Raw genomic sequence first — 22,589 nt, forward strand, 5'->3', positions numbered from 1 at the left:
CTTACCATGTCCAGGAGGCTTCTCTTTTCTGACACTTCATTCTGTGATGCGTTGGAAGCTACCGTGGTTTGATGCACGATTCCATGTTCTCTCAGGAACTGCTGTGTGGTGTTGGACATATATTCTCCTCCATTGTCTGTGCGCAGGATCTTTGGCTTCCAGCCAAATTTGTTGCTTGCCATGGCCACGTAGTCCTGGAGTTTCTCAAGCATCTGTGATTTCTCCTTTAGTAGAAACACAACTGAATATCATGAGAAATCATCTGTGATTGTTAAAAAATATTTTTGATTACCTATGGTTGCTGGTAGTGGTCCAGATATATTGCTGTGGATCAGCTCCAGGGGTCTTCTGGTCTTCCTTTCACTCAGCTTAGGAAATGGCTTGTTAACTGCTTTGGACTCAAGACAACAAACACAGTTAGTTACAATGTCACATGGTACAAAATCAATGCCATTAGCTATTCCCTTTTCCTTCGTGTTCTGGATTGACTCATAGCTCCTGTGTCCTAGGCGTCTATGCCACAGTTGCAAGCAGTTTTCATGCAGGCATGACTTAGCAAGGTTCACTTCATTAGGCTGGTATGCCTCAGTTTTAGGCTGGGCTGGTTTTTCTCTGTCTGTCTTTGATACAGGTTGCTCCTGCGCACTGTAAAGGCCCTTGCATTTGGAGCCTACAAGGCAAACTTCCTCATTCTGGGTAACAACACATTGTCCGTTTTTAATATACAGTTCATAGCCTTGCTGCTCTAGCTTGGATATTGAAAGCAAGGAGCTTGAGAAGTCAGGGATATACAAAACATCTTTAAGAAAAAATGGTTTAACAGATTCATCCAGTAACTTACAATACAAAATTCCTTTGCCTTTCTTCTTGGCTTTAATTGTAGTATTATTGCCCAAATAAACAGTCTCTTCAGGAATATCAAACAGTTCAGAATAGAAATCCAAATTATTTGATATATGAACCGAAGAACCACTATCAAAAATGAACTTTTCATCACTTTGCGTCAGGTAAATATTAAAACTCTTGTTTGAATATCTTTCTGTATGCTTACACTCCTCATTTAAATTCCTCTCAGTAAAATCAATTCTTCTTGTCTGATTCTTGGGACAGTTCGCCACCTTGTGGCCAAATTGGTTACACAGAAAACATCTAAAGGCATTAGTCCCAGTTGGCCTCATTTCAGGAGCAGTCTCCCTGCTGGCGGTCATGTGACCTCTCTCTCTGGACTGAGTTTCCTTGGCAATGAAGCCAGACCTCTTTGTATGTAAATGGGGGGGGGGGCCATGTGGTTTCCTCTTGCAGCATTCCTTCCCCACCTTGGGTTTCCTCTGGAATGGCCAATTGTTGCTTTAAGAGCAAAGTTACTTGCCAATTCACTTTCATGGGGAGAATTCAAAACTTGTCTTCTATTTGCCTCAGAAGATAACATTTCCACTGCTTTCTCAAAGCTTAGATTGGTGTGGGTTTCCAATTGGCCGATTATACTGCTATAGCTGGGGGGCGTGCTTAGGAACAGAGCTTCCAGCTTCTGACTCTCTGTAAATTCCTCCCCTGCCGCTTTAAATTGAAAAAAGAAATCTTCAAGAAATCCCACAAATGTGGCAAAACAATCCCCATCTTTATACTGGAGATCCTGCATTTTCTTTCTCAAGTTAAAGGTGTATGCCCACCCCTTCTTCATATACAAGGAATCTAGCTTGCTTAGCATTTCACTTGATGTTTCAAGATCACATATAGTGTAAAGGTAATTTTTACTCACAGAAGCTGCGATCAAAGCTTGAGATTTCACATCCTTGATCAGCCATTTTTTTCTGGCAGTCTTCTCAGCAGCTGTGGTTCCTTCTGCCGGGGTGGGGGTGGGGTCTTCCTTAGTAACTTTTTGAAGTCCTTCTGCTTTCAGTGCAAGCCTCAATCTGGTTTTCAATTCCAAATAGTTGTCTGTGTTCAGGATAGTCAGCCTGAGTTTTCCCTTTAGGTAAGTAGCCATCCTCACTGACTCCAAAAAAGGCAGTTGCTGTAGGTTAGCAATTCAAAGTGTCCACGCTAGATCTCACTGGATCTCCTGGAACAAACCTAACTCTCTAGTTGCAGTACATGCAGCTCAAAATACTGGGCTCCCATAACCTGTTGGAAATTCTCTGTGGTAAGAGAATCCCTTTTTCATTATAGCAGAGTGCACAGAGGCACAACACAGCGGAATTTACTTAGGCATGTGTGTATGCTGAGAGTAAAGTAACTTGGAGCCAATTCATAGTTTCAAATCAATATATAAGGCATTTATTAAGGAACTCCATTCTAGATAGGAAAGTGAGGAGTTAGGATCTCTAATCTATCTATCTAGCTGGATGCAGATGGATTCTGCATCTTCTCTGCACACATGGTGCAGGGAGAGGAGCTTGCCATGTCGCAAGGTAGAAGGGCAGGTAGGGAAGAGAGAGAGGAAGGAAGTTAATCCCTAAGAGTACCAATCTACATTTCAAAGGGATAGTGTCAGAGCAGTGGAGAAGGGGTGACCAATGTCTTGACCCTCTAGCCTTCTGACTCACTAGTCTGTCCTCCACTGTCTGAGACAAGAGACAGCACAAAGTCCTTTAACTTCCAACTTTGAACCCGTTGGCCCAATGGTATCTCCATCCCTACCCACCCATCTCTCTCTCATTGTGGCTGTTCCAGTGACAGCTCACTCCCCTACTGTCTCTCCAGCACCAAACATGCCCACTTTGTCACTACGTGAAAAATGGAGAAGAAGCCCCAAGAATCGTAGCTAAGCATATCCAAGACTGTAAAGCTTTGCAGTAGCTCATGTGGAAATGTGCAGATTTTGCTTTCTCTGGGCAGGTGGGACTGTGAGATGGATTTTTTTTTTTACCTATCTAGAAGTGAAGTCTAGGAAAGTGATTGTTGTCCCACTGTAAGACAACCCTTTGGGGCATTACAGAGCTTCTACCATTGAATTGATTGCTGTCATGGTTTTTTTCTGAGTCAGCACATGTACTGCTTTTTTGTATGATGCTCCATGACAACTTGGGACAGAGGCAGTAAAACCAGATGAGCACACTAGTGGAAACTGGTCTCTCAAGAGTTGAACCCTGGTCCCTCACCTGGCTGAGGGAAATATCCACCCAGCCATCCCCATTCCTGGGCCAAATCTCTATGAAAAACAAGCAGACAACTGTTTGCAGGTGGAAATTCTCTTTGCCTACAGAGTCATTTCTTGGCAGCAAAACAGTAGGGTTTCAGAGTTCTTTGCTGCAAAGCTACTATAATTTGGGAGACAAGGCAAAGCGAGATAGTCTGAGAGGAGACAAAGTGGACAAGTATGGTGCCTGAGAGACAGCAAGAGACTACAGGAGAAAGAAAGTGAGTTGGTGCTAGGGAATTTTCCTCCAAGCAAACCCATAGTTTCTTTTTAATGATTTGACATTTTTCCAGAAAGTCAAGCCATACAATTTTGCTAATCTATTTCAAGTAATTTTGATAAGCACAAGTTTGCAGTCTGGGACCATAATGTGCTTCATAAAATCCAAGACTTTATGACTTGAAGTATAAATTCCTGTCTCAGCAACATTCTTTCTGGTTATTATAATTCTTAGAGCATTGTCTTACCATCTGCTTACCTACAGAAATTGCAGTCCAATTGAATGTGATTGTCAGAATCCCAAATCATGCAACGGAATATGAGAATACTTGCAACCTTTTCTATTCGGCTAGGGTTGGGTAGAATGGTTCTGAAGAGGAAGCTGAAACAATGCATCTGTCTGTACTGATTTTATTTGTAGCTTCCATGCTTTGCCTTATATTGCCAGAGAACAACAATGGCAGAATTCATGGCAGCAGTCAAAACTTTGACAATGAAAGCCCATATTTCCTAAACATAAGGGTAGCTCACACCCTTCCAGAAATGGCTCAGGGCGGTTTACACAGAGAAATAATAAATAAATAATATGGATCCCGGTCCCCAAAGGGCTAACAAACTTAAAGAAACGAATAAGATAGACACCAGCAACAGTCACTGGAGGTACTGTGCTGGGGGTGAATAGGGCCAGTTGCTCTCACCCTGCTATTTTAGTCACTTCATACAAACAGAACTAGCCATGTGGAGCTGTCTCCATGTGGTTGCATAAAAAGTGACAACCATGCCCCTTGTCATATATGGAAGTGGGCCTCAGTATCCCAGCTATTGCTACTGTGAAAATCCCTGGCCTGCTTAACTCAGTTGCTGTTATTTTCATGTGTTTTGGAAGTCAAAGCAGGTGAAATAGCCAGTTCTACTTTGAATATGTCTTTGCTTAATTTCTTGTGTCTGGATCATAAGAACATAAGAGCAGCCCTGCTGGATCAGGCCCAAGGCCCATCTAGTCCAGCATCCTGTTTCACACAGTGGCCATCCACCAGATGCTACTGGGAAGCCCACAGGCAAGAGCTGAGGGCATGCCCTCTCTCCAGCTGTTACTCCCCCCTGCAACTGGTATTTAGAGGCATCCTGCCTGAGACTGGAGGTGGCCTATAGCCCTCAGATTAGTAGCCAGTGATAGACCTCTCCTCCATGAATTTATCTAAACCCCTCTTAAAGCCATCCAGGTTGAGGACTGTCAACACATCTTGTGGCAGAGAATTCAAGAGGCTAATTATGCATTGTGTGAAAAAGTACTTCCTTTTGTTAGTCCCAAACCTCTTGGCAATCTATTTCATGGGTTGATACCTGGTTTTAGTGTTATGCGAGAGGGAGAAAAAATTCTCTCTATCAACTTTCTCCACTTCATGCATTATTTTATAGACCTCTATCATGTCTCCCCTCAGTCATCTTTTTTTCAAACTAAAAAGCCCCAGGCAAAAACCTTGCCTCATAAGAAAGGTGTTCTAGGCCCCTGATCATCTTGGTTGCCCTCTTCTGTACCTTTTCCAGTTCTACAATGTCCTTTTTAAGATTCGGTGAAAACAACTGCATGCAGTAATCCAAGTGTGGCCACACAATAGTTTTGTATAAGGGCATTATAATATTAGCAGTTTTATTTTCAATTCCCTTCCTAATGGTTCCAAGCATGGAGTTGCCCTTTTTCACAGCTGCCACACATTGACTTAACACTTTCAACAAGCTGTCCACCACAGCCCCCAAGTTCCCTCTCCTGATCAGTCACCAACAGCTCAGATCGCATCAGCATACATGTGAAGTTGGGGTTCTTCTTTGCCCCAATATGCAGCACTTTACACTTGCCAATATTGAATTGCATTTGCCATTTTGTCTCCCACTCCCCCAGTTTGGAGACATCCTTTTGAAGCTCCTCAGAATCTGTTTTGGATTTCACTACCCTAAATAGTTTGGTGTCATCTGCAAATTTGGCCACCTTCCTGCTCACCCCATATTTAATTATTAATAATTAAAAAGCACCAGTCCCAGTACAGATCCCTGGGGGACCCCACTTGCTACTTCCCTTCATTTAGAGAATTCTTCATTTATCCCTACCCTCTGTTTCTTGTCCTTCAACCAGTTACCAATCCACACATGAACCTGTCCCCTTAACCCACTACTGCACAGTTTTCTCAAAAGCCTTTGATGAGGAACTTTGTCAAAAGATCCTTTTTATCATCAGCTAGGAACCAGTTTGTGAATTTTGTCTACTAGTCCTCATGAGATATTTTCCTATTTAAATGTTAATTATTTATTATTAGGCAGATGTAGTAACTTAGTTTGGTGGGTGATGTGATTCCTTGCTTGCTAAAACCAATGGCCAACAATTTTATGCTGTGGGGGTATGTTCTTGTTAGGAATATGGAACACGTGTTTTAAAAGGAGATGGGGCCAGTAGCAACCTGTCTTTCTTCCTGGCCTTTTTTGACCAGATGCTTGCATCAGGCATACATTGTTTAATTGAAGCTGCTCAGAGTTGGGAATAGCCTAAAGAAAATTTGGCTAGGGCTATTTTGAATGTGATAGAATGCCCTGAAACAAAGGACTTTTCTGTATAAGGAATATTGTATAGGCCCAAATGATATTCCTAAATATGTCAAGCAATAAAGAAAGGGACCCATATAGATAATGCAGTTACAGTATTTGACTTTTTAAATGCTTTTTATAACATGGCTTTTAATAAGAGTTCTGTACAAAGGGGACATCTAATTTTGTACTCACCCATATTTTATGAAAAAATCTGCTTGGATTGCTTGGTTACATACTTTCTTGAAAATGTCTTCATGCTCAAAATCTTGCCTGGGAAGAAGCAAAGATCCCCAAACTTTGAAGCAATTACGCCTGTAGCTTGTGGTGATTTGGGGGGCTTCCAAGGTACCTGATAGCTTGGTAGTGGCAATTTTTGAGAAACCGATCTTGCAACAGCTCAAACAGGACTGAGTTTGATAATTCTCTCCAGTACAAATGTATCCAGAAGATTAAAGGCATAAACATGTGTACAAAAATTCTTATAGCTACCACATTGTCAGTGTATTATATATGTAAATTGAATTGCAAAATGATAGAGGATGTTTCCTCATAAGGATGTATAAAATGTTTCGACGTTCAAATGTTTTGACTTTAAATAGGGCGTTTCAAGCTTGAAACAAAACACCCTTTAAATAAAGGTCCCTGTTTCAAACTCGGAACAAAACAACCCCATTTCAGTTTGAAACATTTTAACTTTCTGAGTGTCATTTTGGAGGCCACTTTCCCCCTTGTTTTCTGGCACTGGCTTCTGATTGGCTTGTGATCTCCTTGCTTCTTGGTTGGCATGTTATTCAAATCAAGTGTGGTCATGGGCAACTGTGTCCCCATTGGCTGGGGGAAGGGAAGAGGGGGGAACACAAAAGGAGGGAATTTCAAAATGTATTCAAAGGGACTGGAAGTCAATAAGAGCCCTCATACTGTGCCTGAAGAGGATAGCTCAGGAGAGGAGGAAGGAAGAAGGTTTGATTTTGTGATTTTCTTTTCCCAGCACTGAGTTTGATATGCTGTGCTCTATCTGGTTTTGCTGGATTTCAGACTGGCAAAGGCAGAACTTGGGTGCCTGTCTACTCTGAGTTGTGGTTTGTTTTGCTTATGAGATAGTGTTGTGGCAAGAAATGGACAACGTCAGCTCTCTCTGTGTTTGTGTGTAATATTTCTTGATGATTGCTGTGATGAGTTCCATGTTGGGCTTTGAGACCAACTTATGTTTCACTCACTGCTCTGGTCTGCTCTGCCATCTCCATTGTAAGGTGTGCTACTCAGTCAGAATGTGGCTGAAGTTGCACTGGTTGAGCTTATGGCCATGGATTCTGGGTCAGTGATTCTTTTTTGGACATTTTTGAACTCTGGAATGTGTGTTCTGTGTTGGGAGAGACAGATTCCCTTTTACTGTTTGCTTATGCTGTGTTTTTCAAGGCAGGGTTGCAAGATGCATTACAAACTGCAATGCAAAACTGTTCTGGCCATAGGGAACATGAAACACACCATTGTTCCCCATGGGTAGCTCCTAGTGTTCTGTGTTGGGAGGGACAAATTCCCTTCTACTTGTGTGCTTCTGCAGTGTTTTTCAAGTCAAGGTTGCAAAATGCATTGCAAATTGCAATGCAAAACTTGTGTGCATGCACTCTGTGAGTGCAGCTTGTTCCAGCTGTATGGAACAATGGGAAACTCAAAACACCCCATTCTTCCCCAGAATCCTTTGGGGGGGTTGGGGAAAAGGTTAAACATTTGTTTAAAATTGCCCACTTGCCCATTCCTTTTGTGGATTAGGTGGTAGATAGCACCAATCATGCGCTACCACCCAACCCACTTTGGTGTCCCTAAGAGTTACCCCTGGGGAACAATGGGGTGTTTTGAGTTCCCCCTTGTTCCCTATGGCTGAAACACTTGAAACGTTTCAAGCTTAGTTTTGTTGAAACAACCAGTTAATCCACTATTTTGATGAAATGTTTCAGCCATCTGTGCTTTTGTTTTGAGCTCAAAATATAACTCAAGGTGGGGGGGGGGGGATCCATTTTTTGCACATCCCAGTCCCTCACTCTCTCCATTCTCTATAAGAGCCCTCTCAGATTATTCTAACTTTTGTGAGATGGGTGTGCAATCCTTCAGATCTCTGCAGTTTTGGCATGCCCTTTAATTTGGTCCTCACTGGTCTACTTTCCATTGGCTGACAAAGGCCTGATTCATATGTTACTTCAGTAATGTGGGAGCTATTTCCTCCTGCACTAATCCCATGCCACTCCAGAAGCATCAGGATGGAGGATAGCCGGTGTCATTCTCTCTGGAAACTGGTTGTTCATATAGAAAGGAGTCATGACTTGCATCCTTCATCCCAGCCCAGGAAGTTTCTCCAAGTTGAATAGCAAGGCATAAGACCAAGGGGAAGTAGCTCCTATCCACTCATGTCATGTACAAATTGGACCAGGTCCCTGTGGAATGTGCACCCTTGGCTTTTGATGGTTGAGTATATAAATACAGGAAAAGAAAGCTGTATAGAGATGTAGATTTTGGGTGGTAGACAATAGTATATCGGGCAGCAGTGATATAGGAAGATGCTGAAAGGCATCATCTCATACTGCATGAGAGATGGCCATGGTAAACTCCTCCTGTATTCTATGAAAGACAACCACAGGGCTCTGTGGTCACCAGGAGTTGACATCGACTTGACGGCACACTTTACCTTATATTACCTTATATTAAAAATATAATAAACAAATACAAATATGCCTTTCCCTAGCAGATTTCTACACTCTTGATTGTAGTGCCCCCACATATGATGTTGCCATGGGAAATTTATCTTACAGAGTAAACACTGTCTTGATCAAGATAATGCCTGTTTAGGGTTATGGGCTTCCTCCTAGAAATAGCAAGAAATGGACAGGACAAGACAGAGTCTTGATTAGGAATTAGTTTTGATTAGAAGTACTCTGACTCTGCTTCCTTTAGCTAGCCTCAACTTGCCCCTTAACTAACTAGGGATGCATGCTCTCTCTCTGTCTCTTCATTAAAGACTCCTTTTTCTCTGACTCCCTGTCCCTTTTTAACCTGTTAGCTTTCCTTGGGAGTCTGACACTGTGTTGCTCCTAGACCTTGTCATATTTTTTTGGTTTCATTGATCATTTTTCAAAGTTATAGTTAGATTCATTTACAGTTATGATGGTCACTTGCTTTCTATGTTGGGCTCACCTCACCCTGCTTCTTATCTGATCCCTTCTCTGAGACAGATTATTCTTGGGCCCTGGTTACTGCTCTTAATCTTATTCCTTTGCTTCTTTCTTCTTCTATCCTCAATAGGACTTAGCCTTGGTTAGTTATTCAGATATATTGACTGTGTTAGCTGAATGCTTTGTTGACTGTTTAGTTCTTCATTACCAAATTACATATATATTAGAGAATCCACTATAGTTACAACATATTATAGTTACAACATATTCAAGAACCCACCTTAGCTATTAGTGATCATAATTAAGTGATTTGTGCCTAGACACCATTACCATCTAGCATGTTCAATGTAATGTGAGAATACTCACGTCTGTTTTTAAATGCCATGCCGTTTCATTATAAAGAATAATGAGTCATTTTTGGAAGGTCGGTATAGAAATTGAGATGATAACAACAACAACAACCCACAGTGAGGCACTACCTTGGCGTGGTTGTGGGGCTTGCGTGCTCTGAGGAAGGTGAGAGCTATGCCAGAGGTCCAACCATACTGGACAGGTCTCACCAGAGGAGCCAGATGAAGAGTGCCTCTCCCATCAACAATATGGTGAGACGTAACTTTAATAAATCTATGCCAGATCAGTCATCGCCCAGGTCAGCAAGGACCGCGCCAGGTGCTGGAGTCCCTGGACATCTGGTGACAAGTGGGCTACAGGACTCAGGATCTTCAGTTAAGCAACCAGGGCTGGAGACTGCAAGGTTACTGGAAGAAATGCCTCTTAACCGGAAAAAATATACGAAAAATGCCAACAAGGAAATAATGATCTGCTATTACAAGTCTAGTCCAACTAGAAGAGGTTATTTAAAAAGAATGGACCAAATTTGGAAAGAGAAGCATCCAGAAAAAGAAAAAACAGAACAAAGGCTAGCAAACCAGAGAAGATTAATAATAAGAATTAAAGTATTCACAGAAGTTGAGCTGGAAGAACTGCAAAGAGCAACACAGGCTCAAGATCTGGAAGAAGAATTACCACCAACTGAAGAAGTTGCTCAGGCGCAGGTGGAGGAGGTGTTGGAAATCGAGGATGTCACTGTTGCTGAACTGTTCCAAAATCAAAACCATGCAACCTCCCCTTTGCCTTCACCTCAAAAACCCAAATGCCATTTAACAGAAAAGCAACAAGAACTAAAGCAAAAAATAACTAAGCACATGAACCAAACAACCACCAGGGTTCGACTTCCAGCTCTAAAAACAGTTGCCCAAAAACAACTTGCTCAGGCATTAAAAGATGTCAATGCTGCATTTGCAGAAATAACAACCAATAACTTGCAAGAAACAAACCAACTAATGTACAGTGCAGCAACAATAACAACACAAGACGAGCCTGGATATAAGATCAGTGCACCTGTAAAAAAATAAAGTAGTACATCACCTAAATGGAAGATTAGATTAGAAAATAAAATCGCTAGGCTTAGATCAGATGCTAGTAAATTGAAAGATATGAAAGACAAGAAGCTGAAGAATGAAAACACCAAACAGTATCTGATCCAAAAATACCATCTAGATTCAAGGAAAATTAGAGAAGTCCTGGAAATGATAAAACAGCAAATAACAGCAGTGTCAAAGAAGATTAGCAGATATGAAGCCAGAATTACACAACACAGGCAGAATCTCCAATTCCAGTCGAATCAGAGACATTTCTACCAAAGCACAGAAGGAGAAACTACAAGAAACATAGAAACACCAAATAAAGAAGTAACAGTGCAATTCTCGGGGAAACTATGAGACAATCCAATAGACTATAATAAAAAAGCAGGCTGGGTGAAAGAGGTCAAAAAATGTAACCAACAAATGCAAGATCTAATAATAACACCAGAATTAATAAGTGAAAGAGCAAAGAAAATTAAAAATTGGACTGCACCAGGCAACGATGAACTGCATGGCTTTTGGCTTAAACACCTAACAAGCCTCCATAAACAACTATCAGAACAGTTCAATCACATTTTGCAAGGAGGTGATATTGAACAATGGCTAACAACTGGGATAACTCATCTCATCATGAAAGACCCAGCAAAAGGTGCAGTTCTAAGTAATTATAGACCGATAACCTGCCTGCCAACCATGTTCAAATTAGTAACTGGAATAATAGCAGATGAAGTAATGCAACACTTATTAACTAAGAAAACAGCTTCCAGTTGAAGAGAAAGGAAATTGCCCAAACACCAGAGGCACAAAAGACCAGCTGCTGATTGACAAAATGATTTTAGAAAATTAGCAAGAGAAGAAAAACCAATCTAAGTGTTGCATGGATTGACTAGAAGAAAGCCTTCGATTCATTGCCTCACACATGGATACTAAAATGTTTAGAAACAACTGGTGTCAGCAAAAACATCCAGATATTTATTTAAAAAGTAATGAGCATGTGGAGTACACAGTTAACAATCATCGGTGAGACACTTGGACAGGTTAGCATTAGAAGAGGTATTTTCCAAGGGGACTCACTATCCCCTCTGTTGTTTGTAATCGCCATGACCCCACTTTCACAAATACTAAACAAAACAGGCCTCGGATACCAAACATCTAAAACATCAAGTCAAACCAACCATCTGCTGTACATGGACAATCTGAAGTTGTATGGAAAGTCCCAGTCAGAAATTGAATCACTGCTAAACACTGTCCGTATATTCAGTAGCGATATAGCAATGGAGTTTGGACTAGACACATGTGCTGCATTAATAATGAACAGAGGAAAAATAAGAAAAACAGAAGGAATAGAACTGCCCAATGGAAGCAACACCAAGAACCTGGAAGAGAAGGAACATTACAAATACTTGGGCATTCCCCAGGCTGAGAAAATTGCACACACTGAAGTTAAAAGAAAAATAGGAAGTGAATACATCAGGAGAGTTAGAAAAATCCTCAAGTCCAAACTCAATGGCGGGAACACCATACAAGCCATAAACACCTGGGCTATACCTGTTATCAGATACACTGCAGGAATAATAGACTGGACCAGGAAGAGCTAGAGACTCTAGATCGTAAGACCAGGAAAATAATGACCATCAATCATGCTCTACACCCCCGCAGTGATGTCGATAGGCTATACCTCCCTCGCAGCTCAGGTGGAAGAGGAATAATGCAAGTCCATCAAACAGTAGAGGAGGAGAAAAGAGGCCTAAAAGAAGAATATATAAAGGATATTGAAGAAGATGCACTTCAAATGGTCAATAACAAGAAACTATTCAACACCAATGAAACAAAGCAGGCCTACAAGAAAGAACAAGCCAAGAACCGAGCAGAAAAATTGAAAAACAAGCCACTGCATGGTCAGTATTTGCACAATATAAGTGGAAAATCAGACATCACCAAGACCTGGCAATGGCTTAAGAATGGCAACTTGAAGAAAGAAACTGAGGGTTTAATACTGGCCGCACAAGAACAGGCACTAAGAACAAATGCAATAAGAGCAAAAGCCAAAAAATCCACAACAAACAGCAAGAGCTGCCTTTGTAAAGAAGCAGATGAAACCGTGGACCACCTAATCAGCTGTTGTAAAAAGATCGCACAGACTGACTACAAACAAAGGCATGGCAAGGTAGCAGGGATGATACACTGGACCATCTGCAAAATATACAAGCTACCTGTAGCCAAAAACTGGTGGGACCATAAAATTGAAAAAGTGGTAGAATATGAAGATGCAAAAATATTATGGGACTTCCGACTACAAACAGACAAACATCTGCAACACAATACACCAGATATCACTGTAGTCAAGAAGAAAAACAAGTTAAAATAATCAAGATAGCAATACCAGGAGATAGCAGAATATAAGAAAAAGAAATGGAAAAAATCACAAAATACAAAGATCTACAAATTGAAATTGGAAGGCTGTGGCAGAAGACCAAAATAATCCCAGTGGTAATTGGTGCCCTAGATGCAATTCCAAAACACCTTGAAGAGCACCTCAACACCATAGGGGCCACAGAAATCACCATCAGCCAATTACAAAAAGCAACTTTACTGGGAACAGCCTATATTCTGCGACGATATCTATAATAATAGCAACAACATTGACAATAAAATTCAGCCATCCCAGGTCCTTGGGAAGGACTCGATGTCTGGATAAAACAAACCAGTCAATAACACCTGTCTGACTGACTGTGTACATAAATAAATAAATAAATAAATAAATAAATAAATAAATAAATAAATAAATAAATAAAATATCTTTATTTGAACCATTAAATCTGTGGCTGGCTTATCTCCTGGGGATTGCTTGATGAATCCTTGTGATCTGAATTTAGGGGTGCCAGAGTACCCCATGTTGAATAGAACCAGAACACCTTTTTAGGTGGCATGGTGAAATGAGCAAATAATTGCCCCACTGGCACTGCTGGCTATGGCTAGGCAAGTCTATGGACTGGGACCTGAAATCCTAGTTGAATGCTCCGAACACTAGGCTAGCTCCTCAATGCAAGGGGAGTATCCGAGAAGGGCAGGGGGCTGGCTGGCTAATCCACCAACCGTGTCACTTTCACACTGCAGGGAAAGCAGCTTGGAACTAACTCTCCCAGATGTGCAAAGGGGAGAGCTGAAGTCGATCTTACTCCTAGGTCCAACAGCCCCCTGACACAAATAGGGACCTCAAACAGCACAAAACTGTTTTGTGTGCCACAGAGCAGATTCGAGCTCATGCCCCCCACAACTGATGCTGGTGCTCTCAGGCTATGCCCCCCAGATGGACACCCCCTTCACCTTCTGCTTGGCAAACTGCTGTGCTGAGCCAGTGCTTGACATTCCAAATGCCGGAGGAAGCACTGCAGCAGACTGCACACTTTTCGATCTTCTGGAGACGCTGCTAAAGACTGTATGGCTCTTGCCTGATAAGGCTGCCTGGCTCTCATTGTGCACACCAAAACATGTTCAGCCCATGCAGAGTGGAGGGGGACCCGGATGTGTCCCACCTACCCTAGGTCAGGCACAACCTCCTCTCCCCTCTGAGTCACTTTCACACTGCAGGGAAAGCAGCAGAACAGAACAGAGAGTGCACCAAACAAGAATGACTGGACCACAGTCGAAAGACTGGGAAGATACCTGAAACATACAGCACACTTCAAACTCATGATGCCAGCAGGCAGAAATCCCAGACTAATGAGATACATGGATGTGGATTAGGCTGAAGGTAGAACTGATTGCAAGTCCACAAGTTTGTTAGACTGATATTCTCAGGTTTCATTCTCTCACCTGAAAGCCAGACTTCCTCTTCCTCCTTCCGTTCTTGATGTACTCAGTAGCAAAGCATGTAGGGCTTTCCTATCTATATTTCCTAAATAAACTACTTTACTTAGAACTGTAACTCCATGTCTCCAGACAATATTAATTTGCAGTGCTCTCCTTACTTGTGTACTTCTGCTGCAGGTGGAGTAGACAAGCAGATCTCTCCTCCAAATCTGCTACCGTTTGTCACAACTCTGTAGGCTGATTAACATCAGTGAGATGAGATGCATAGCAGATTACTTGGGGTTAAGTGGAGACCATTTGCTTTAATGCTTCTGCCATTGCTTTTAATCAGGGTTTTATGTGATTGTGGAAAGGATATCTGAAGGTAATCTACAAGATAAACTGGCAATGGAATTTGGGCTGCAGTGACATTGTTTTCTTAAACTAGATTAGCTGTTGACGTACTTTTGCACTGTAGGCAAGCAGACTTTGGATCAATATTATCTGCAGATCTTTGGTAAGAATTGCATTTTAAAACTGATTGTATATAGTATTGGCTAGAGATGAAATTTCTACAAGTGCATAAGTGATGTAGAAAACGTTCTTTAAAAAAAATCACAGACACTTAGGCACCTAAGAATATGATCCTAAGTACGTCTAGTCAGAGAGATCTTCCATTATTGTAAATAGATAATAATATCCCTATTGCATAGTGTGCACAGAACTGTTCTGTACAGCTATAACTACTTATGTTTATATGGAGGTAAGTTCCAAGCAGCTCTGGCACAAAAATGGCTCCTTTCATGTCAGCAATGTGAATGTAACTTTCTTTATGGGCCTTTGAATGCTCAGCCCTGTCACAGAGTTGGGAAGAAATGTCAAGGTTCTTCGTGCCAGACCTATTGCAGAATTCCATAGACAGGGACACACCAAAACCATGGTGGTTAACCATGGTGGATAGCCTTTAGATTAGAATGCATTCATTCCAATCATGTCTACAGCCATTTGGAAGGAACCAAATTGCATTCCAACGGCCAGTAGTGTCATTCTTCTTAGCATGTCACCTCAGAATTAAACTGTGGCAAAACCATTAACTTGGAGTAAGTAAGATGACAGATCTTTTGCTAGATGAACTATTATTAAAAATAACCACAAGAAATTTTCATATTGCATGTTCTTTGTCAATCAATGTAGTTCAGAGTACAACAGCAAACAACCTTAGAAGTTGTTATATGTTATATGTTGTTAACTGGCGGAGTCTGGTGCTTTCCAGAACAGAGGAGTAGCATCATCTTATCAACTCTGCACCTGCTTGGAGAGGTGGGAAGCCTGGATTGTGGTTCATAAGTCTCCTCTGCCCCACTCAAGGTAGAGTCAATGCTCAAGGAAGAGTCAACGCTCAAGGTAGAGTCAATACCCACCCTACCCTAGACTGGGTATTGGCAGCACATAGCAACTGACCATCAGTTCAAAGTGCTGCAGACATAGCAGGCTTTTCTATGTCTGCATTATCCTCTAAATCAGGACACACATTGCTTGCTTGCTTGCTTGCTCCCACCATGCCCCACCAGATTGCTCTTTTCTGGGCCAGTTCAACATACTTTCAACAGGTGATTAGATTCCTCTACAACTGTACAAATGATCATCCAAATTGAAAAAATAATATATTCTCTATCCAGGATTTTATAATGTAGGAATTAAAATTTGCGTTAGTCACTATTGCCATGGATGGATGAATCTGGCTTCCACTTGACATGAGAGGAGCCATTTTTGTGCCAGAGCTACTTCGAAGCTGGAAAGAACAATAATTGTGCATATGAACTGTTCAGAAGTTTCTCTGTACACATATCAAGGCCTTACATGCCATTGATAAGAGACCAGTTGGACTTTGAGGAGAAAGAACACAAATAACCAAAACAATATTTCTGTCTCCACATAGAGAAACAATTCAAGGACTGTGTAACATAAATTAAATGGATTGTTTTGGATTAGGAGGGGCAGGTCGAGTGAGTTCTCCCTTTAGGTGAAATACTTCAGAGCTCACATGGAAGGTACTTGTAATCATGAGCTGACCAGGTAGTGACCTAGGACTGGCTGAGAAAATGAACTTTTAAATATCCTTTTTTTAAAAGCAGAGTGGAGAGGTCACCTGTTTTCAGATGGGACCAATCTCTTTTGAGACTAAAAACAACAGCTTCGAATTGACCTTTCTGAGATGCCAAGAAGAGCTAAAGAACTGTCTTTTGTATGCAAGCCAGAGTTAGCCTTTTGGGGCCGAAATATTGTTTCAAGTGTCTTTTCAGACAAGGAGAGAGAGAGGGGTTTTTTTTTTAAGCCTTGATTGTTTATTGATTATTACTGATAGTTTATTTTCAAAGAAAATCTGTTTTAATTTATTCATTTATTTTTATGAAAGCTTTTTATGATGGCAAGTAATTCTTTTGATGAAAGGTTTTTCAATGTAAATTTGTTCTTCTTTTCCAATAAGAGCCTTTTTATACCAAACCTCTGTATTATAATGTTTATATTAGTTTTTGTTCGACCATAAAAGCTATGTACAAAAGGAAAAGAGTCCATGCCTATAATATGTCCAAACAATGCCCTGGCAATGCTCAGAAGGTGTTTGTTTCATGATAAGGAGGTCTTGACTGACATAAAGCAAGTTTCCAGCAAGTTAGATTCCCCTTGAGTCTCCCTGAGACTCAATGAGACTCCCCTTAAGTTTCATCTCAACACTATCATGTGATTAGATTATTGTCCGTTGCTAAGTGGTGTGTTTCCCCACACTAACCATTGAGTTCAATTTGTATAAAAACAACACAGAGTCCAGGATAGGATCATTCACTCTATCCACATTGGTCTGTTCATTTGAATTTGCTTTTCCAAGAGGGTATAAAAAACCCCACATATATACTCATACACTTAAAAGTATTATCTGAACTGGCCCCAAATCAGGTCCCAAACATGGAAAAATGCCTTCTGTGCATAAAAATCCTGCATAAATCAGGGTGGTGATGGGAGCGATGAAGCTTTGAGAAGGAAAAGGTCCAAACTTTTGCAGTTCTGTCCTATGTATGAAGATCTCTGAACTGGAAAAAAGCAATCTAATGTGTCCAGAAATGAATAAAAGCTGAAATGGGAATATCCTCTTCTACCCATCAGCTAAAGGAATTAAAAACCTGATGAAGAAGTCAAACAGTAGAAACATCATTTTGCAGTTCTCCCAACTCAATGTTCCTCAAGCTTTAGGAAAGTGTATTTCATTCTCAACTTAAAGATAGTGTGGGTGGGGGCAGGGGGTGTATGGAGAATCCTGGGGCTTGGATGGATGCTCTGGCAGCTACAGAGAGGAAGCAATGGTATGGTGGGGCAAGGGCAACTGGTGTGCACATAGTGTCTACACAGGTGGGGTTTGTGCATGGAATTAGGATAGGCTGGTGTTACAAGGCTCCTCATCTTGTGAGTACAGTATTTGGGGCAGAAATGCTCCTTATGTATGTGAATGCACCAAGATAAAAAGCAACAATTAAAGAAGAAATACAGACAAGTTATCCTTGTTGCTATGAAGACAGAGAGAGACTCTGAAATTAGTACACTCCTGCTGTCTTGCCACTGAGGGTCACTCTTCTTCCAGGCAGAGCACAAACAGACACATGTTTAATTATAACGTTTTCCAACAGTTTACTCAGAAAATGCAACAGACACAAGGGAGACTAATATATTTAGCACTTTTGTACTTTGTATTTTCTCATCCAGTGACATTACACCTGGAAATGCTAAGGAAAAGTGGGGGGGATTTAGAGGAAAGTAGTTGAGATTTTAATCTGAAAGTGAAATTTAAAATCAAACATTTTTAACATTATGTAAAATTACCAAGACAGTGATTAGTCTTGATGAGGATGTTCTGCTATTGAGTTTGAGAATAGCTAAAATGGCATAGTGCACAGGCAAGGGTATGCCAAGCTGGGATTGTAGGCACATCCGCCTGACAAAGTTCCTTTTCACTGTCGTCAGTGCTGTTCTCCAGTGATACAAACCTCACTTTGTTATTGTTGCTAATTTTTGGGGACAAAATTAAACATAAAGTAACCAAGTAATATCACATCCACATGCCAACCAAATGATCAGGAGAAGTGTAATGCCAAATAGTGATTCAGAATGTTAACTGTAATAAAATATTCATCTGAATGATGATTGGTAAGAGAATCTATGATTCTATGATCATTGTACTGGTGCTTATAACTGAGCTATAGTTATCTTGTGAATTCTTTGAAAACTGGGATTCTGCATCTCCTTTGCCAGTTGTCCTGTTTGTAGCTCTGCCTAGGCAATGTTTGGAGAATGTTACAATAAACCCACTCATCTGCTTTCACTTGCCCTGGGCTTTTGCTGCACGGAGGACTCTTCCATGGAGATACTCTGAAACTCTGTCTACTATAGGTCTTCATCTTAAGCACGGAACCTGCAAGTACAGGAATCCATCTCCATCGGTTAAGCTAGTTTTGCTGTTCATGAAATGCAAGAAGATGTATTGTTAGATAGTTTTGTTTTAAACAGGTCAGGTCGAGCAGACATGTTCTTTTAAACTAAATTACTCTGGATTTGATCAAGCTTTGGTTTTTAGTCTGATGACTCCTGATTGTTTTTGTTTGATCAGTGCTGATTAATGCACAATTCTCAATTAGCTCCATTCATGTATTCAGTATTTGTGTTTTTTCCCCTCCGTCTAGAGAGAAATAGAACTAGAACCATTACTTGGTTCTTTTGGTGTACATTTGGCAGCTTTACCCGAGACTGAATGAGACTGGCTGGACATGTTCTTCTGCTACACAAATGTAAACCAAGAGCAAGGACATCATACTCACATGGTACCAAATTATCACCCAAAGTAAATAGCACTGGGTCTGTTTCTCCTGAGAGAGGAGAATAAACTGAAAACACTAATAGAGTTAATTGGTGTTTGGTTTTATGGTGCTGACTGATATTATTAAACAGCAGCTTAGCTGTCAGGGCAATCAACACAGTGCAACTTTTGTCATAGTGTTTTTATATCTTCCCTGTTTCCCACAATCCCTAAGGCTCAGACAGCTGTGAGATTGCAGGGTGTGCCAGGCTGATAAAAATGCCAAGATAACAAGAACCTAATTCTCCAATAAGAAACAAATACAGCTTTGTATCATAATCCGGAGGAACACTGCTTTAGTTTATCCACCCAACATCAGGGGCTCAAGCACAGACTTGTGCCACATAACTTAAGCAGCAACCTCTGGAAGGCTTTCAAAAGCTCGAAGGCCCCTTATTCCATAAGATTAGGGAATGTTGTGCAGAAGCCAGGGAAAAGATGATCCACTTTTTCCTCCACTGTATCTCTACCACAAAAAATTCCCTTGCATGGCACAGATGAAGCTAGCAGGAAGCACATGGTTTCAGATGCACGGCAGTCTGAAACTTCAGTTCTCAACAGGAATAATGACAGGACTTTGGGTTTCCATCCTTGGGCAGGATTAGGGGTCTGTTCCTGTTCCATCATTTTTTAATTGTGTGCAGAATTGATAGCTGACTGCTTTCCCTTTCCTACCCAAATCCTGCACCAAGAAAATATGAATCATGCTCTCAGAATTATACACAGTGAGGCGAGTCTCACAATCAGTGAGACTCACCAAAATGAGGTTTGTGGGGAGAGCGGACTCAGCCCGCTCTCCCTGCAGACAAGCACTGCTGCAGCCCTGGGCAGCCGGATTGGCCACCCACACAACTACTGGCTCTGTCACGGAGCCGGCAGGAGCTGCGGGGATCGGGGGGCGCATGTCTACCGGAAGTTCCAGGATGCCCTGCAAAAGCACATGGGGCATGCTGGAGAGACGCCCGAGCCCAGGAGGCTGCTTGCAGCCTCCTGGCCAGGGGTCTCCTTGTGTGTTGCCATGGCGCAGTGCTGTGCCATGGCAATACACGACCACAAAACCCGGGTTAGGAGAGCGCTTGCCCGCTTTCACTTAGCCTGCTTTCCACTGATTGTGAGAATTTCCTCACTGGCTGACATGTTGAAGAAAATTACTCAGAGTAATCGCTTTGAAATTAAAAGAACAAGTTAGGCCTCGCCTAACATGTTTGTTCCCGAAGTCCAGTTGTTGAATCCAGACAGCATTTTCAGTCTCCTAAAATGCTTATTAATAAGACCTATTATGAAAGAACCCATTTCAATACAGTGAAGATGTATTCGAATGCCACAGTGACTATAGTTGTGCTCTAGACCAGGGTTTCTCAACGTGTGGGTCCCCAGATGTTATTGGACTTCAACTCCCATAATCCCCAGCCCCAGTGGCCTTTGGTTGGGAATTATGGGAGTTGAAGTTCAATTACATCTGGGGACCCACACGTTAAGAATCCCTGCTTTAGACTCTCCAGTTAAGATTTGGAGCATTCTGTGGAATTAGCTCTTTGTCCTACCTCCATAGAGTTTTATTATTAGTCCTTGTCTAATTAACATTCCAGTTCCATGGTTAATATTGGCCTCATGTTGCTATTATTTAAGGGGAATTTATTGCATCACTTTAACAACAACTAGTACTACAACAAATATTTATATACGGCTTTTCAACAAAAGTTTTCAAAGCGGTTTACATAGATAAATAATAAATAAATATAAGATGGCTCCCTGTCCCCAAAGGGCTCACAATCTAAAAAGAAACATAAGACAGATACCAGCAACAGTCACTGGAGGTACTGTACTGTGGGTGGATAGGGCCAGTTACTCTCCCCCTGCTAAATAAAGAGAATCATCACGTTAAAAGGGGCCTCTTTGCCCAGGTAGCAGTGATCTTTAAGAGGTGCTTTCTCATTTTGAATGAAAAAATGGAGGACTATTCTTTTTTGAAGCCAGATTTCCTTTTTATCGTGACTATTCTCATTTAATGTGTTTTTTCTCATTTAAATTTGTTATTCCAAATGAATTAAGTTACAGTGATTATTCCAGTAAGAAATAAATGACCCCATTTTCTGCCACACAAGTTAATACTACTAGTTTGGGAGTTGTGTTTCACTCTTCAACCCAGAAGAAATTACAGCTTTTACAGGCAATCCAAGTAGCACAGAGGAGTATCATAGCTATTTTTGACATATTGGAGATGTAAGGGAGGACAAAGTATGCCTGCTGTGCTCAAACACTTTGAGGCTAAAGTTATACTGGAGCTTCTATATAGTACCCAGCTGGGCCCTTATGCTAATTTTGCTTGCATTGAGGTGGTACAATCAAAATTTTTATGAGCAGTTATGCAAGTCCCCAGCTGTGTATCCAGTGCTATTTCACAAGTGGAAATGGGGGTTATGAGGATGGAAATGCAGTATTGGGTTGCCATATTTGACTCCTGACTGAAGTTAGAATATACTGCTGAATGATTGGTTCCATTAATATTAGAAGATGATTTTCAGTCGGTGTGGAAACAAACACTGAAGAAAAAACATGCCCTGTATGGTTTTACAGTGGAGGTTCTTAAAGGTATGGGATATGAACAAGCGAAAAAGGTATTAAGACAGAGAGTCATGGATATGGAGTGGCAACAAAAGTTGAGTATGGTGCCATCATATAGTATGTCTCTCTGCATACTTGTATAGGATATCTCTCTCATTTCCCAATTATCAAAGAGCATTCACACTTGCTCATTTTGATGCATCAACATCTGCTGTCCTAGAGGGTAGATATAAGACGCCCTATCAAAAATGGCTTTGCCCTCGTGAGGCAAAGGTAGTTGGAAATATAGATAATGTCTTGTTGGACTGTAGTTTCTATCAGGATGTACAAGTTATATTGTTATATCAGTTCTTAGATAAGAGACTGGGTGATAGCGATGAGGTATGTGTGTAAAGTATTTTGTCTGATCAAGCTTTTCTGGTAACGTAATGTAGCTAAGTTCTGGGTTGCTGCTATATCTTGGCTACTAATAGGATATATGTAACCTAATTATTTGGGTTAAGTACTTAATAGGATACTGTATATATATAAACATCTGTATGTATGTTATGTTGTGTTATGCTGGTCAGAGACTGTAATAAAGATACTACTACTGCCAGTCCACTACTTCTGCAGACTTTGTCCACTAACATGTCAATTTCAACTTGTCAGTTTATGTCAGCAACATCTAATAGCATTCCGTAATGTTTGGAGTTGAATCAGATTTCCAAAGTAATTCCTGACCCAAACAATTTTGTAGCACCTAGAATATTTTGCAGTACAGGTGGCCTTCGTTATTAGCCCTCGTTATCTGTGGTCCTGGC

The sequence above is a fragment of the Hemicordylus capensis genome, chromosome 1 (genome assembly GCF_027244095.1).
Source record: "Hemicordylus capensis ecotype Gifberg chromosome 1, rHemCap1.1.pri, whole genome shotgun sequence".
NCBI lineage: Eukaryota > Metazoa > Chordata > Lepidosauria > Squamata > Cordylidae > Hemicordylus > Hemicordylus capensis.